Below are 19984 nucleotides of genomic sequence, written 5' to 3' on the forward strand. Positions count from 1 at the left end.
GATATAGCTATTAGGTATTTACTAAGTAAAACTTAAATTAAAACGTAAAATAAAACACTCGTGTAAGTAGAACAAGTATCAAGGGGTGAACATACCATTTTTGTATTTTCTGAATAAAACAGTTTGTTATTTTACCTGTTGATGAGAAGATCTACAGTTCTCGAAACTAGTCGTGTTTGGATTAATAAACTGAAAATTGGTATTACACAAATATTTTATTATTTATTTACAGATGATTTATTAATTTACCTACAAATACGTATGAAAAATCACGAAGTAGACAAAGGGGGGTATTTTAATAAGTTCTACACAATTGGCACTTCAATATTCTTAAGACAGATAGCGAGATTCGTTTGATCCATCGGAGTCTATCCGCGTAGCTTCAATAAATCAGAATTCCCCTTTTCATCTCCGGTACAAAAGGGTTGGTTCCTCGGACCCCTGCTGCTCTGTGGGCGGTCTAGGTTCTAGAGTAATTTAGGAATCGAAATTAACAACAACCCCCTCCTATTCTCTTTGAAACGGTCAGGTGTTTTAGCAGGCAAACATCGGAAGGTTTCTTTATTTATCAGAGTTATAAAATTTCCATGAATATTTTAATTATATATATAGAGTCTTTAGACTGGGATGTTTAATTAAAAATCTCGGGGGAGTTATAATTCTTTTCCCGTCACGATTCATTCTTGCAAGGCGCATCGTCGGTGATGTTCTAACACGAGCTATCACAACCGTCTATTTTTAAATTAATTAAAATCAGTTAATTATCGAGGGTAATATTATTTTTAATTTTCTAAGAAGTTATTTTTGCGAAAAATGAAAATCTAGGTACTGACGGGGGTTACGATGTATCATTAGCTGGTTTAAGTGGTCACTAAACACACAGTGTAACATTCACCGTTCTACCCATGATTAACAATCATATTACATATATAAATTTTATAATTTACAATACTTTAAGAGATAAAACCTTTTTTAAATATAATCTATCGGGTTGCCATCTAAAATTGTGAATTAAAATCTACGTAATTTCGACGGCAACCTTTACATGTGCATAATAGCTTATTTTTCCGTATTATTTCACACGCTTGACTAAACACCTGAAATGTTCAATTGAATTATCTGCACCTTCTCTTGTTTTTTGCACTTTTATTTTATTATTTATTTTTTTGTTAACAAAAGCAGAATTTGGACCCACATAGGAACTCTAAAAACTACTTAACTTTAAACTCTTATGTTAAATATTGTGTTTGTATTTTTGCTAAACATCTCAAAAGGTTGTTATTAAAAATAAAAATTTCTATCATAAAAAAAACATCTTTCGACACTGTTTCAAATATTAATTTATTATTTCGTTTGATTTTTCGCACGCAGTGTGTGGAGATAATTTTGTATTACAATAGCAAAGATGTAAATTTAAAATGTAAAAATTACAAAATACAGGCTATTTTTAATTAACTTTCTGTTTTACAGCTACAACTATTGTACGTATATATATATTGTTTAAAACGTACGTATATATATTGTTGTTTTGAAAAAAAAACTAAATATTTACCGTAATTCCTAAAGTTGCTTAGAAAAACGGTCGAGTTTTTTAACGTGTAAGTATTATATCCCTGAATTTAAAACAGCTATAAAATTATTATGATAGTTTTATACGACGAATTTTATATGGAACCTAATATTTACTGCTCCGGCGTTTACAAAAAAAATATTTGACTGGTATTCGCAATACCTTTATAAATAACTTTAGTACACATTACAGAGATTTCTTTATCTCACTAAGTTACGAGTTATTCTGAGGTTACTGGCACCTTTGATCGTGCCATTGTTACTTTGTGTTGGCAGCAAAACATATGTATTTCATATTCTGTTGACTTTTCTATGGTTTCCTCTTCATTTCACTAGATTTAGAAAAGTTCTATTTACTTTAAGGTAAAATACAGTAAATGGATAAAAATCCACTTAAAAAAATAGTAAAAAAACTTCACTCCAAAGGTAAGCAGAGAAGAAGAATGCCTTACCACTCCGTCTTTGCAAACAATCTTCGCCTCATGCATCTTATATTCATGCATCTCTTTATACATAATTCCGACTTCAGACCTGACCACTTGGACAACAAGTTTTCCTCTGCTCCTATTTCCAACTACATTTGCGTCGTTAATTTGTTTTCCCCACACATTTGTTTGACACGTCCAAACCATCTCAACACACCTTTTTTTTGATTTTATCGATATTGTTAATTCAGCCTTGCATTTTTACTTATTTCACCGTTCAAACATCTAGCATACATCGTATTCCCAAACATTTGTCTCAGACATCGCATTTGATCTGTATTCAATCTACTTTCATCCTTCTTTTGCCACCTCTATGCTTTTCTTCCATACATTACAGTTGGAACCAAGAATACACCAGCTAAGCTTACGCGGTTAGTTTTTTTTGCTTTAATCAATTTCACTGCACTCTTCACAAATTCCCATCATTTACTTTCTTTTTAATATGTTTATAATTTTTTTCATCCCTAGAAAACATAATTCCCAAATATACGAAATCATCTACTTATTCCATGATTTCCATAATTTTGTAACATACAGATCTACGATCATCCCTTTGAAAGAAATATTCAGTAATCTTTATATTTGTATACTATGGAAAAATGTCAGAGTTTTTACAATGTTACAAATTGATACGCGACATATGATAAATAAAATGTTGATCCTGCTTTGAATTAGTTTTTTTTAAAACAAAAATGATTTTTTATTAGGAAAAACGACAGTGTGATTAAATTCACTAGTGCCCTTTGAAGATGTTTAAAAAAGTATTTTTTTGATTCATTGAAGTATGTATATAAGTAAATATATTTTTTCTGTTCAAACAATATTCCCAATAGACTGAAAAATATGATGACTTTCGCAGGATGTTTAAAATAATATTCTTGAAAGATATGAAAGTAATAAAAGGCTGTACCAAAATTCAACGCAATCTCACAATACTTAGTTATTTTTACATTCGTTAAAAGAAAAATCATCTCCCGAGAGAAAAAGATGGACGGGTGTTTCATTATGTAAGATGATTATTTAATCCGTTCTAAAAGGCATAATTATGATCTTCAGACTTTAATCAGCTTTTTCTTAATTTAGAGAGAAAAAACAACTAAAATATACGAGTACATTCTTCAATTAATAGGCTTCACAGATTAATTAGCACCCACCCCTTGATAAATTTCGAACGAAACAAGAATAAGGATTTTTTCTAAAGATTTTATTGGAATAAGCTTACCTTATCGAAAGCAAATATTGAAATAAAACAAAGGAGAACAAAAAAATAATAATAATATATTTACAAATAATCAGGGAATTTACAAATGGATGTATTAATTTTGATTGACAGTGTTAATGTTTTCTATGTGGTTAAATAATTACCGCATTTACTCACACAAAGATATTGTTATCCAAATGTATTCATATATAAAGTCGGTATACTTGAGATAGCACACAACTGAATTTTGTATAAACCCAGGTTACATTTAATGTTATTATTTTTTTCGCTTTAAAAACCGTTTTTGCAATGAAAAAATAAGTTTTTTCGAAATGAATATATGAGTATGATTTTGAAAATAAAAGATATATTGAACGGTAAGAAGTTATTTTTTTTAATTCAATTTATATTCTTAAAATAAAAATCTGATTCCAATATGTATTCTGTTTTTGAGTCGCGTACTGAATTCTATGCTTGCGAGTACCATCTTAACAGATTCAAAGAAGTTGATGTAATGAAAATATGTAAAGTTAAACTAGATTATGGCTGATCAAATAAAAAAATTTAGCTTTGTCATTATTTTTAGACACAGTATGTACATACAGATTGATTTAAACAAAAAAAAATACAATTTGAACGTCCCGTTCCAAAATAACCTTAAATCTTGGACACCGCTAGATCATTCTAATATTTGTGATTAAATTATTTAAAAAAACAATTGTTTCGTTTACCTAAAAAAAAGCAAGAATATTATATTGTTACGATTAGTTTCGGAAGCTACAGATGCTTCCATCAACGGTTTTGAACGGTTTTGATTGAGCTTATATTAAAACCCATAGATGGAGGCATTTGTAGCTTCTGAAGCTAGTCGTAACAATGTGATACTCATGTGGTAAAATACAAGCGTTTTATTTATGAATTAATCATGTCTTATCAGAATGAATGCCGAAACAATAAATAACCTATTTGTGATGTCGCATAGCAGACACAGTTGTGTACTCTTAGGAACATGTGTCAGCCCCGGCTAAGGGGTCAAGTGATCACTTTATACAGTGTGTAAACTTCACCATTCTACCCTTAATTGAACAACCAAATTATTAAAATTCAGATTGCGTCACAAACAAATACGTAAGAACGAATTCGCTGGGATATTTTAACCGAATATCCAATGTAATGAAATCCTTTTTTAGTAATTTCTATGAATACTAAAACAAACCTTTTCCAATCTGATATTTTAAAAACTACCCTTCAATATTTGAGGAAGTGGAAATTATTTATTTACAAAGGGATAATTGGATACAGGACTGAGATTATGCCATCGAAAATGAACAAGATTCGTTTCATTTATAAGGTAACGTCATATAATTTTGTGAGAGGAGTCAGTAATATTAATTCATTTTTTTTCAGTTTGTTTTTTTACTCTTTCATGTTTTTTTTTGTAATAATAAGAACAACCCGCAAAGCTTCTATTTTCTTCGCAGTCTTGTCTGAAAAGAAAGTAAGGATAGGGAATGTAAACATGAAAAACACACCACGAATACCCAGACCATTTGAAAATAATTCTTTCTTGAATATATTTTGCAATTAGCGAGAATCGAACCCCCTACGCCAGTTTTGCGCACCCAAATCGAAAAATAGTGTTGAGTTGATAGAATAGGAGTAGGAATAAAAATATATTGCCTATTTCTCAACCCTCCTTTCTGTTGCCTTGGAACTCCATTGGTCCTAGAAGATGGCTCCAACACCAACTGAGCATTGTTATTGAATACCTATGCTGCATATCATAATAATACAATTATTTTTCAAACAAATAAAATTAAAACACTTTGCATATCATCCATTGCGACTACCGGTTTTGGAAAATTATTCCATCATCAGTTCATTAAAATAAAATTATTACGATTTAATATTTGTATAAAAAAATCAAAGAGAAAAAAACCTCTCTTAAATTTTTTTATTTTTATTCAAATATCAAATCATAATAATATCATTTTAATGACCTGATGATGGAATGATTTTCCAAAACCGGAAGTCACGAATAAGTGTTTATAAAAGTGGATTTACACGAAATGAAAAATGGATGATAAGGAGAGTGTTGTATTACCATACCACAAAGTTATAAATGCTTTTAATACACAAAATAAAATTAGTTAGGATAGGCATGGATATTGAGGCAGTTTTTTCTAATATTTGTGTTTTATTAAACAGATTTATCATAAAACACTTAATAATAATTTATAAACATCGCGCCTGTCAGATAACCTTCCGCCCCTCCCGCTACTAAATTGATATAGACGATTAAATTATAAAATAAGGGTGGTTTGTACATAAATTATGATTTTGTAAAATCTCAATTTAAACTAACCTTTACAGAACACCTTGTTTCGTTTAATCAACTGCCTTAATATTGATATATTTCCTTTATTACAATCATTTTTTAAAAAAAACTTACAGAATAAGCTGTTAAGCTGTCGTAAATAATGTCGTATAAGGCTATTTTTAGAGATAATTTACACTAGCCTATATGAGTACGGGTATACAAACATTACTACCCCAATCAATGGGGCTTTTCACCTTTTCCTACCTACAATTCCTTCACCATATAGCAGTTACATCTTTCATGCATCACTTAGATCATCTGTACGCATCCTAACAAATTTATTCCGCTCATATGTCCAATTATCTTAAAAGCAGGAATGATCACCATGCCTTCACATATTTAATGATCCAGTTTAAACACCGGATACCGTGCCCTATGCACTATTGGGAAAAAAAAGTAACCATTGACAGAAACATGTTTTTTCTGCAATTTTTGTTGTTAAAATTTAAATGAATTTACCATACTTTAAGTAAAATAAAAAACAAATTTTAACAAATATTAGTTCTTATTAATTTTTTACTTAGTAAATACCACTATTTCCTAAAATCTACTGTGACACGTGTTTCGATGCATTCCGCATCATTTTCAAACACCGTATCCGTGAAAATTATGCAAAATGCATCGAAACACGTGTCACATTAGATTTTAAGAAAAAGTGGTATTCACTAAGTAAAACATTCATTAAAAATGTATAGATTTTACCACAAAGTGACTGCCGAATCAATTAATGAAAATATTACTTCATTAAAAAAGTCATCAGAAGTCTAGCATTTCGCTACAATTTTTTTCGGTAAAACTTAAAATATACATTTTATGAAGGTTTACGTCAAAAATTATTTCATTTTTACCATAGATATCGCAGACGAAGTTTTATTCGAAAACTGCAATTTATCTTTTCGATTGAAGTATATATGTAAGTTTCCAAAATTGTTATGTGGTTGTCAATCATCGCTTAAACCAGCCAATGACAGATCGTCAGCCCTGTAAATACCCAGACCTCCTTATTCCCAGCTCAAGTAAAAAAACGCATATATGTTGAGATATCAATAACAGACTTATATCTTCTTTCATATAATGAAAAACGATAAATGTTTCATCTCAAGATGAGACAATATGATAAAAATCTATTTAGTTTATATGTCTCATTCCTTTTTATTTATTTTTAACATAAATGTATTTTTCGTGTGCTTCTTGGTTATTTATTGTGTGAAATATGTTGAATGGGAATAATTGACCGTAAAAACGAATAGGCTGTTAAAATATGAAAATTAATAATCCGCGGGTATGTATGACGAGATGCATGAATATTGAAGAGGCGAAGAATGTTTGCAAAGACAGTGTGGATTTTCTTTGCCTACCAATGCGGGAAAGCGGTTTGATGGTTAGTTAGTTTAATTATAATGTCAGCCGGTTTCGAAGCAAACACCTCCTTTCCCACGACTAATTAATTCTTAAAACTATTTACTTAGCAAAAATTCAAATATTTTTTCGCGAAAAGAGCTTGGATGGAAATCTAGAGTCAAGTCTCTTAGGTTGCTTTTTCTTTTTCGAATTTCGGGATGGCCTTTCCAATTTTCGAAAACTGTTTTTTCATTTAATCACTGGAGAAAGTTTAATATATCAACTTTTTACAAGACTTCTTGATAAGTTTTAATAGTAAAGATATTCAAAACCGCGGCAAAGTTCGTCCCTAGAAGATAGTCCCATAAGTTCATGAATATCCGTTGAGATTACTTTATACTTGAATGTATAAAAGGTACCTATGTTTATATTATAATATATTCTCCATGCAGATTGATAAAATTCACTTTTAAGAACTTTTATTAGTTACAAGCCCTGATATACCAAACTTGCCATGAGATCATAGGATGCCACGTACTCGTAAAGTATTGAAAACATAAACACGTTAATAAAGTACGAGTATTTATGTATTAATTTTAAATCAAACACAGATTTTTGGAGTCTACTTAGTTGTATTTTATTAACAAAACACATAACACATAAAAATAATATTGTGACAGTTGTTTCGCCTAGTTATGGCATTATCAAACGAATGTGAAGATCAAAGTACGAGTACTTGAAATGCAAGAAGAATGAAGTCTAAATTTACAACATTTTGAGTATGTCCAAATAACACAAATCTGGATTATCTCCAACCAGTTATATTTTACATTCTTTTTTTTGACATCTCAACATGAAGAAGAATATGGAAGTTTGGGCATTTACAGGGGTTACGACCGTCATAGGCTGGTTTAAGTGATCACTTTACACACGTGTAACATTCACTGATTCTACCCACGAGTGACAACCACACTACTCAAATTCTTGAAACTTCTAGATATATTGATCAAACTCGAAACACAGTGTGTGAGACTTCACTAGAGACATCTATGGTGGGATGAGGGTAGTTTTTATTAAGCAGAAACTCTTTCATTTGTATTCAAACAAGTATTTGGATACACTCAATAACAAAATGCTATAAATAAATTAACTGGTCGTGTGTAATGAAATAAAACTCAATAAGTGGTATTATAAAAGAGTTTTTTTTATCACCGAAAATCTTTCTTGTGTATTGTATTTTACTTCTCGTATCATCACTAAATATATACTCCATTATTTTACTATACTCCTTCGCTGCACATCTGTAACATGAAGATAATTACACGTTTAATTTAAGTTTTGCTTAGTTAATACTATTTCTTAAAATCTAAAATGACGCGAGTTTCAATGCATTCCGTATTTTTTTCAAACATCGGTCAAAATGATGCGGACTGCATCGAAATAAGTAGCACAGAGGATTTTAGAAAAAAATGGTATTTACTGAGTTAAATTTTAATTAAAAATGGATGGATATTACTATAAAGTGACCGTCGACTCAATTCATGAAAATAAAATAACGACATTGTATTTTTTTGCACATGAATTTTATTTGACCAGCAACCGGATATCATAACCGACATCGTCAGACTGGTGATGTCAGTTACGATGAAACCCGGTTGCTAGTCAAATAAAACTCACGTGGAAAAATTACATAGTTGTTATTTTATTCTTTAATTCGCAGTTCCACCAAAAAATGTCAGTACAAAACTTAAATGTAATTAATGAAAAGATGATCACAGTCTACGATATCAGATACAAAATCAGTCAAAAACACCTTCCCATGCATATTTGATCGTCCACCTAGTTCATATTTCAATGAATAGATTTTAATTTTATAATTTATCTGCATCATTGCAAATACATAATTAGTATATAAACCACCACAAAAAATGCCTTTGAAGATATTTTTTTATCACACGTAATGGGGCCCCTTAAAAAAATGAGCCCGAGGTCGCTGAAACGCTTAATCCGCCACTGTTTAGGAGTGAGATACACTTTGCCTGTTAAAGGTCACCCTTAATATAATCGAAATTGGGTACAGTCAAAGCTTTGGATTAAGGGTGGAACCGGAACGTAAATACTGAAATACCTCGGGGGCATCTTTTCAGAAGTGTGAAATTTTCCAAATTTCTACTTGAAGCGATAAATGTCGGATATAAATATATTTGGATGTCCCTAATTAAATTTTGCTAACAAATTAACAAGTGGAAATTTAGATAACTGCCATTAAATTAAATTATTTGTGATAACTTTTAATAGAGGAAATTATTAAAATAATGTGAAGGAATTATTTCTTAACCCGCATCTACCCACTGCTGTGTGAAGGTGCGGTTCAGGGCTTTCCTCGACCACTGGTTTTCAGAGTATCGCTCTTGTTGGAGTATGGTTGGTAATAACTCGTTTCCAGAAATGCTGTTGATATTTGACCTTATTTCGAGGTAGCAAAAAAAATATGACAATCTTTGCCACCTTAATATATATACCTAATATAATATACCTTATTATACTACCCTCATCTAGTTAAAACTATCGTCTGTCTTGTCAATTACGATCGCTCTGTATCCATTTGCTTAATATAAATGTAAACGCAGCACAGTATCGTAATTTGACTTAATAAAATTTCCAATAATAAATAAGTAATAACTTTTTTTTATTTAAAAAAAAAATATGTTTTTAATTTTGTTCGTTGAAGAAACGTCAGTTTACATTCGTTTTTTGTTATTAAAATAAATAATTGACTTTTAAAAAACGTTTTTCGATTCCTTGCCAATATTGTACGAAAATACATTTTTTCACTCATTGCTAATTAACATCAAGTACATCATTAAAAATGGTATTTATTTAAAATGATAAATCGAAGACGGTGACACTGGGTGACGAGCAACAGTATTGCCATGTTTTAATGCTTTTGGTCATTATTAAATCAATGTTACCAGCATTTGACGACTAGACCTACTCGTATGTGCCTCATAAATTAAATTTTTTTTTCGTTTTACGTCGAGTGCTGCCATTTTTTAAATGTTTTTCATTATTATTACAACTATAAATATTACCAACATTGGGAGACTAGGCTTATATGCCTTATAAATTGACCATTTTTACTTTTTTCGAATGGAGTGCTATTTGTCAAAAGAGCTTAAATGCCAAATTGCCAAGACCCAATTTCTAGTGACGGATTTTTCCGCCTCCATATGTAGTGGTTAGCGCATTGGTTAATTCACCGGTTCGATTCCCAGGGGCTCAAAAAAAATTTTTAGACACTTGTATTTATTTATTACCACCCTGGATTGGTACTTGAAACGCAGGACTGATCACCTTGCCTTTATATAAGTAACGATTAAGTTAACATTGCTTCGATTGAATTATGTGCCCTATGCACCATTGAGGGAGGATAAGGGTCGAAATAAAAATACCGCATATTTTTATATTTATAAAATTATTGGAAAATATACATTCTTTTTTCAGGCAGTATCCATCGTATGTTATTTCCATACTTGCTCAATATATTTATTTTTTCAGCATTTTACAAAGGCAAATTCGGATCCCTACGTATAAATTATGGAATAACATTATTAATAGATTGTCATCCGCGTTGACACTTAAACAATACATATTTTACATATCATACCACATACTTCATGGACCAATTGATATGTATAAAAATTTTTTGTTGTTCTAAATCTAGATAGAACTTTAGATCGACTTTTTTTTCTCTTTCATTCAGACAATTCGAAAACGAAAAATTAACGACTATTAAATACGCACTGACTACACTGATGACATTTTCATTTGACAATAATTTTTTCCTACCGAATTTTTTTTATTCATGTTTATAAACTTTAAAGGAGTACCCCGCCCTCTACTCAACCTGGAATTCCATGGGAACGTTAGAACTTTCTTTAAAGTAGACTTTTATTTCTAGCGGTTTTTGAGCAATAGATTCCTTCACAAAAATGGGTGTAGTTTGAGAAACGGGAGCCTTCAGATCCCAACATATCCATGAAAAGTTTTACTGTCACAGGGGCCGTGGCAATTACTCTGTAAATATACGGTGTTTTTGTAGAAGCATACAAATTCAAATTAAACGAAATAAATTGATGGTGGCACCGCCACGTCCACGTCCGACTCCTAGCGCAGCCGTTCGCGTTTTGATTTGAATGGATCTCAGCGTTTAGTATGTAGTCGTCGGTCTACATGTAACCATGGAAGATCGATTGAAAAAATGACCTTTGGTATAGTTTAATACCGCCAAACTCTGCGTTGGTACGACTTTATTCCACTATTTCGGAAATTGGTACCTCGGCCAATTCAAACGTCTATCAATGCATAGCTTCTGGCTGATATTTCACTCGATGCCATAACAACACCATAATGCAATACCATAACTGTGACGTCATTAAATCAATAACTTTTCCTCCTTGCGAATCGATTCTACTGCAAATAAGAACTAAACTTCCTTAATAAGAATAAATTAGCTTGTTTTTCTGTACATGTGTATTTATTTTAACACCTACTATTTTTTGTGAACGGATTAATTGAATTTCAGTTAGTTATTCAGTTTAAGCTTGTCCGCCTCCGTAGTGTAATGGTCAGCACGCTCGGCTACCGTTCTGGAGGTCCCGGGTTCGATTCCCAAGGGGGGTAAAATAAATATAAGTAATTAAGTCGTAAGATCAGGTATGTTCAGAATTTGAACAGAAAAAAATTACAGATATTTCATCTCAAGTTAAAAAGCCTATATTATTTATAAATTATCCGTAGGGTGAATACTCCAGTGCCTGGTAGAATGAATAGTAATAAATTGTCAACAAATATGTACATTTTTGACTTCTCAACATAGATGAAGAAGAATATGGAATCTGGCTATTTACATGGTTAATGATCTATCATAGGCTGGCTTAATGCTGGGTTATGAAACCTCCGCCTCCGTAGTGTAATGGTCAGCACGCTCAGCTACCGCTCTGGAGGTTCCGGGTTCGATTCCCAAGGGGGGTAAATTAATATTAGTGATTTTTTCACTTTAATATTTATTCAAAATTACCATGGACTGGTACCTGAAGCGGAGGGCTGATCACCTTTCCTTCATGTATAAACGATCAAGATAACACTGCGTTTATATGACAGTGCCCTATGTACCATTTGGGTGCGGATAAGGGTTATATATATATATATATATATATATATATATATATATATATATATATATATATATATATATATATATATATATATATATATATATATATATATATATATATATATATATATATATATATATATATATATATATATATATATATATATATATATATATATATATATATATATATTTATATATATATATATATATATATATATATATATATATATATATATATATATATATATATATATATATATATATATATATAAGTATATATATGTATATATATATATGTATATATATATATATAAGTATATATATATATATGTATATATATATGTATATATATATATATATATATATATATATATATATATATATATATATATATATATATATATATATATATATATATATATATATATATATATATATATATATATATATATTTATATATATATATAAATGAAACCAGCCTATGACCCAGACTTTTATGTATCTTTTTTATCTTTATTGAGATGTAAAATAACACCGTTAACTGGAGAATATCCAGATTCGAGAAAAAGTATTTGGCTACACTCAAAATGTCGTGAAAAATTATGCACATACTTAGAAGGGTTCGAAACGACACCTATTCTTGTCTTAAGGTCCAATACATAGCGAGACTAAAATATATTTTAAAATTTGTATCTTACTTTTTTTTTATTATCTGTTGACCAAATTCTTAAGTTGTAATAAAGATTTGTACCTAAAACAATTAAGGGATGGTTGTGCGTTGTGCCATACTGTTTTAAGAAGAAAAATATTGCTGCCATGGAGTATGGGAATGATAGGGGTGTAAGAAAATTCAATCACGATTCAATTATTTTGGGGTTGCCATAGCAGGCTGTGAGAATGAAATGTATCTACTTATCGGGTTTTTCGCAGAGACAAAATTAGTCAAAATAGATTACTCGAAGCATCCTCGAATTCCTTTATTGATTTTATTCAATACATAACCTCATATTTTCTTCTTCTTTTGCTAATGCCTTTCCTTTCTTTGTGATGGACGAAAGAGAGGAAAATATGCTGTAAAGGAAATACATTGTATGAGTTTTGATTTTGAGTGCTTCTAAGTGAAGTTATTTCTAGCACTTACTAAAAAAAAATCAGCCTGGAAATTTAATCTATTTTGAGATTTAATCAGAGGCGTCGGTTTATCCAAGGGTTAAGTAACATTTCTATCGATTTTGTAATGTAGTAAAGTTGGATATCCAAAGGTTCAAAATATCATAAATATGATATGGTTTTGGAAATTTATCTACTTTGTAAAATAATTCGGGAAAAATCTTACAAACATTTAAAAAGGGTCTCTGCTTAATAAAAAGTTTACTCAACTTCAGTATAGATACTGCCAAGAGCTCGCATATGAAAATGTGTCAATTATTAGATAAATATATTATCCTACTGACATTTATTGGTCGAACTGCAATTTACATAATAAAATAACTACTTTGTGATTTCATTGACTCGACAGCCACTTTGTGGTAATATATATCCATTTTTATTTCAATTTTGGTGTTTACCACTGTTTCTTAATATAATGGTATTTATTTTAAATCTAAAAAGTTTATATGTTCTAAAAATTTGGTTAGAGTGGTTGTTAATTGTTTGTAGAATGGTGAATTTTAATAAATAAATAAAAAAAAAACCCTTATCTGCACCCCAATGGTGCATAGGGCACTGAGTCATATAAACGTAGTGTTATCTTGATCGTTTACACATGAAGGAAAGGTGATCAGCCTTCCGCTTCAGGTACCAGTCCAGGGTAATATTGAATAAATATTACAGTAAAAAAAATCACTCATATTTATTTTACCCCCCTTGGGAATCGAACCCGGGACCTCCAGAACGGTAGCCGAGCGTGCTGGCCATTACACTACGGAGGCGGATAAACGGTGAAAATGGCAGGTCGTAAACCCTTTACATATTAAATATACCCAGACCTCCATATTCTTCTTCATCTAAGTTGACATTTAAATTTTAATAAATAAAATAAAATGATGGAATTCTGTACCTACAAACGCAAGTCCGTAACCCAATTTCCGCAAAATTTGGTCAGTTATCTATAAGAGGCGCAATGTATATAGGAGGATATATACATAGCACGAGTGTAAACATAGGTAGGTGTAGATCGACTGTCCAGAAAGTCTAGTTGTGTTTGTTTGGGGACGACGGGATTAGCGTGACGTGTGTCGGGGCTATCCAGCGTCCAGACTCCCAGTACAGGCAGTGAGCAGCCAGCGCCGAGTACAGTCAGCGGCCCCGAGTAGAATGAGAAATCTACTGCTAAGGAAGACAAATTATAGCGGCACATCGGGCGGAATTCGTAATAACACCACGCACCGCGCAAATCCCGGACGATCCTTTGAATCACGACAAATTATCTGAAACGTAATGAAAAGGCACACAGCGAGCTCTCAGCTGTTAATCACCAAATTCTAAGTACGAAAACAAATAAATGAGACAGATTTTTCAATATAACTAGGCACGCTCTGGCCTCGGCGAATGCGAAATATGGCAGCCCTCTTCCATAAATATGTTTTGGATACACAATATTGTGAGTGTGTCCGAATCTTTGTTCACAAATCCTGGGTTTATCTCCACCCATGAGCTATGAACAGTTTTAAGATATCTTAACTTGATATGAAACATATATCGTTCTTCCTTTTTTATTTGAAAGAAAATGGAAGTCTGATGGAAAAATGTAAGAATGATTTAAGGTACTTGTAAACGTAAAAAAAAGTTATAAATAATATTTTTAGTTTAACGGTATAAAAAGTAAGTGTAGATAAAAAGTACGATTCAAGAATAAATACGTAGAAAACATAATGAAAAAAGATTAAAAATGAAATGTAAAAGGTTATAAAATAATAAATTTATATAAAGACTTAGCAAAGAAAAAGAAACAAAAATAAGGTTCATATTTCCTAATAAAATATTTATTTTGGTATCTACATATAGAAGCAAATATGAAAAAAAAGAGGCCAAAAATAGACATTAATTAAGAAATGGACTAGTAAGGCATTAAAATAACTTAAACGAAGTAATAACAATATCATAAAATAAAGAAGACAGAAGAGATTGAAACGTACAGTCTGAACTAAGAAAAAAATACAAATTTGATGGTTAGAATTGACATCTCACCCGAAGGGTGAATAATCCAGTGTTCGACAAACATAATAAATGAAAATGAATATGGGACAACATTTAGTCTGAATTTCTCTACTTGGGAGTTATTTTTATATTTCAACATCTTAATATAGGTGAAAAAGAATTTAGAAGCCTAGGTATTTACTGGTATACATTTATATAAATTAAAGGTGTCTGCTAAATAAAAGCTTACTCATATCAACCAAGCACAGATGCTGCCTCGAACTCAAACATGAAGTACATGACATATGTACCAGTTCCAGAAATTTAAGTGATGGTTAGTCAATCATAGGTAGAATTGTGAATAAAGTGATCACTTTACCAGCCTATGACGGGTCATAAGCCCTGTAAATACCAAGACCTCCATATTATCTGTCATCTATGTTGATATGTAAAATTCCACAAATCTCAGACTCTCAATAACGTATTAATTAAGAATAAACATTATACTATATTATCGACATGAAAACATGTATTCGAGATGAAACATCTCTGGTTTTTTATACGAATGAAGATGGAAGTCTGAGCATCCAGGACTTTCGACATGATATTTGACTGATGTCAAAATATAACGGGGCTTACAACAATAAGATAGTTTATGTGATCTCTTAAAATATGTGTAACTTTCACCATCCTACCCATGATTCATTCATTCATGCATCTCTATCAATGACCTGATTTTTGTCCACGCAAAGTTAATAAATTGCCTTTGAAATTTTCCCCCACCCATCATGAGCTAACTTCGTCTGAGCTGTGTTGTGTTGTGTTTTGTTTTTATGAGAAACTTTCTCATACCAGACTTGAAGAAGAATGCAAGCTCTAAGTTTGATTACGTGGAAGTCATTATGAATTGAAGGAGAGGTAAAGAAATGTTTTACTTTGACGTTTTCCATCAAAAGATTGCGATAACAATCGAATATTAATTCTTTGAACCATTGTTTTCTTAATATTAATTCAATATTAGTATTATAATAAAACAATAAAATTAAATTTTAACTCGAATAAGACCAAATCAGACAAGACAGCGATTGAATTGAGAGAAGAAGAAAAAACCGATTAATAAATTCTAAATAATTCTTCCTCTGACCTTACCCGCACCAAATGGTGCATGGGGCATTGAATATTATCGGCGTAGTGTTATCTAGATCGTTAATTACTCTGAAAGTCTGGATATTTACAGGGCTTATGACCTGTCATAGGATGGTTGATAATTTACTTTACACACGTGCAACATTTATCAATCTACCCATGATGACAACCACACTACTCAATTTTTGGAACTTATAGATATGTCCGCCTCTGTAGTGTAATGGTCAGCACGCTCGGCTACCGTTCTGGAGGTCCTGGGTTCGATTCCCAGGGGGGTCAAATAAATATAACTGATTTTTTCACCGTAATATTTATTCAATATTACCCTGGACTGGTACCTGAAGCGGAGGGCTGATCACCTTTCCTTCGTGTGTAAACGATCAAGATAACACTGTGTTCATATGAAACAGTGCCCTATGCACCATTGGGGTGCGGATAAGGGTTTTATTATTATTATTATAGATATATTGATCAAATTCGTGACATACTACATGTGAGTTCACAACAGCCATCAATGTTGGAATAGGGAAAGCTTTTATTAAGCAAAGACTCTTTTTATTTGTATGCGAAGTCCAAATCTTGAATTAAATTCATAGAGCAACGCCAGACAACATGATTTAATTTTTTTTGTAACATATAATTTGATCACTTATTTTATAATATTGACAACATTTTGAGTGTGTTCAAATACTTATTCACAAATCTGGATTATCTCCGCTTGGGAGTTATTTTTTACATTGTATCTCTTAACCCTGTGAGTGCTACAAATGTCCAGACTTCCATATTCTTCTTTATCTATGTTGAGATGTCAAAATGTAAAAATAACTCTTTTGTGGAGATAATCTAATTATTTGGACGTACCTACTCAAAATTTTGTAAAGATAATTAATAATCACTATCAAATATATGGAATCAACAACATTGCAGGCTAATCCCTCTTAAAAACAGGTCACAAGGTATGGGGAAAGAGATATGGGGAAGAATAGAACCAAATGTCGAATATCGTACCAGCTAGCAAAGCATTGAGCAAGAAAATGGATAAGAATATTAGAGAAGAAAAGGGAGATTGTTGCATTCCATTCGAGTCACCTCAATTTTAATGGATGGTAAATTATATTAAACATATAACCATGTAAGGGCTGTCGTTAGATTTCTGATAAAGAGAAAATAAGGACATCGTTAATGGTTGAACGTAAAAAGGGAATCTGTTTTCTTAAATCCGCTTCCTTGCTCGAAGATTAACCGAAATCCTCCCGTGAACCCCTAGAAATTTTGAACAAATTGTGCAGCGTTCAAGTTAACTTGTCCCTGAATAATAAAACTTAATTATCGGGTTAACCTCTAACCAACAGTTGATAGTGAATATTTACATACAGATAACGGTCGGTTAAAGAAAAGAACATTTTGACAAACGTGCGGTGTGAGGATGAACGTGGGTTGGAGAAAAGGCGGAAAACGGTGATCGCAGTTTTATGATGTACAGTAAACGCAACAGAGGATATTAAACACTACCATACAGTTTACGAGTATATCCAACATATTTTTTATAAAGGAAACTCTCTCGTTAACGATACAAAGGTACAATGGACTAACAAGAGTACTTAGGGTACTATTCTGATATCATTCTACCAAAATTAAAACAAAAAATTAAGTGCCAATTCTACTCATTATTGACAACAACACTACTCAAATTCTAGGAACCTCTAGTTATATTGATCAAATTCAAAAAGTGTTTGAATTCACTAGAATTTCACTAGAGGCATCTGTGGTGGAATAAGAGAAGGTTCTCATTAAGCAGAATCTCTTGCATTTGTATATGAGGTCCGAATCCTGAATTATATTCACATACTGGAGAAACGCTAGAATATATCCTTTTTATTTTTATTTTAGCTTATAATTTGACCAGTTACTTTATTTATAACGTTTTGAGTGTCCAAATACTTGTTCACAAATCTGGATTATTTCTAATTGTTTTTTTTATTATTAAGGTAAAAATTATTAATGAAAAAAATAGGGTGTTTAAAAATGATGCGGAATGCATCGAAACACGTGTCACAGTAGATTTTAAGAAAAAGTGGTATTTACTAAGTAATACATTAATTAAAAATGAAAAAAAAATGTTTATATGTTAGTTTAAAAAGGATAACAGCATTAATTGAGGTGCAGGATTTAAAGCTAATCATGTGATTAGATGACAGGTGGGTAATCTAGTAAGTGAAAGTAGGTATAGTCAGCTTTGACGGGTAATAAGGAAATAGCTTAAGCTATAGAGGAATTCCGTGTTTGCTGTTGTGATTATGTGGTACATAAAACGTCAGTGGTGCCATCAAGAGACGCCGGACTGGTGTCTGGTAACAAACCTTGACACTTGAGGAGTGAATGGCTATTTCTGTCTTTATTTCATTGGTTTATATAAAATAATAGGTATAAAAATACTTATTATATATTCTCAATATTATTCATATTTAAAGCATTTACTATGTGGTTAGTAATTTTTAATTATTTATTTCTTTACAAAAATTTTAATAATATTAGTATATAACCACTCACCGTTTTTTTCCGAATATAAAACATATCCATATTATTTAGTTTAAACCCTTTATTATTAGTGTTTAATATTTTTACTACCGTGTCTTTTTGAAAACGTGATTTGAATCTATGAGGTGATTGGCAAATTCGGAGAAGTTATTATTGTTTAGACATCGTATGTCGCTCACTCCTTTCAAGAACGTCATAAATAAATAAAAAACTTTATTTTTCAGGAGAACGTTTTTAATGTTTAAAAATATAATACAATGTATTAAAAATAAATATCAAACCACTTATTGAACTTTTTACTGTGCAACAGATCTTTTTAGGTAAAACCTGAAGGTTTTTTCTCCATTTGAAAAATATTTAGTATTTTTAAAAAAATAATTGAACAATACTTTTTGTTCAAAATGCAAAAACAACACTTTCTGCCCTGTAGCGGGTAAATATTAAGTTAAAAATATGCCGCTTTGGCTGGGATATAGTACATTTTCTGGGCATTCCGAAAACATGCACAATTGAAAATTGACGACTTTTGATTTATGACGTTCTTGAAAGGAGTGAGCGATGTGTCCTTTTATTCTTATATTAAAATTACGCGACGTTCTACCAATATATTTAGAAGGACATGAATCACAAGTTAATTGATATTATATATACCGGAATCATCTAGGATTTTTTTTATCATTGTTATTTAAAAGGATTCTCCCAATATATTATTAGTATAAAATGCTGGTCGGTGAGTGCTTATATACTCGTACTAATATTATTAACATTTTTGTAAAAAAATAAATAAGTACTTATTATTATTTTTCATTATTCTTAACTTACTTCTGTTTTACATGCCTTTTGTTTTTTAACTTATTGGTTCATAATATTATTTTAAACCTTTTAAGTCTTGTTGATCCATAAGATGTGTCGGGCTGTGGTCCCGTGGTTAGTGTCGCAGACTCTTGAGTCAGAGTTTCTCGGTTCGAATCCACTCTTCCACAATTTGATACCTATTTCTAATAATA

Source organism: Brachycentrus maculatus, unplaced genomic scaffold (genome assembly GCF_059751285.1).
Source record: "Brachycentrus maculatus isolate JH-2025_06_01 unplaced genomic scaffold, ASM5975128v1 h1tg000272l, whole genome shotgun sequence".
Taxonomy (NCBI): Eukaryota; Metazoa; Arthropoda; class Insecta; order Trichoptera; family Brachycentridae; genus Brachycentrus; species Brachycentrus maculatus.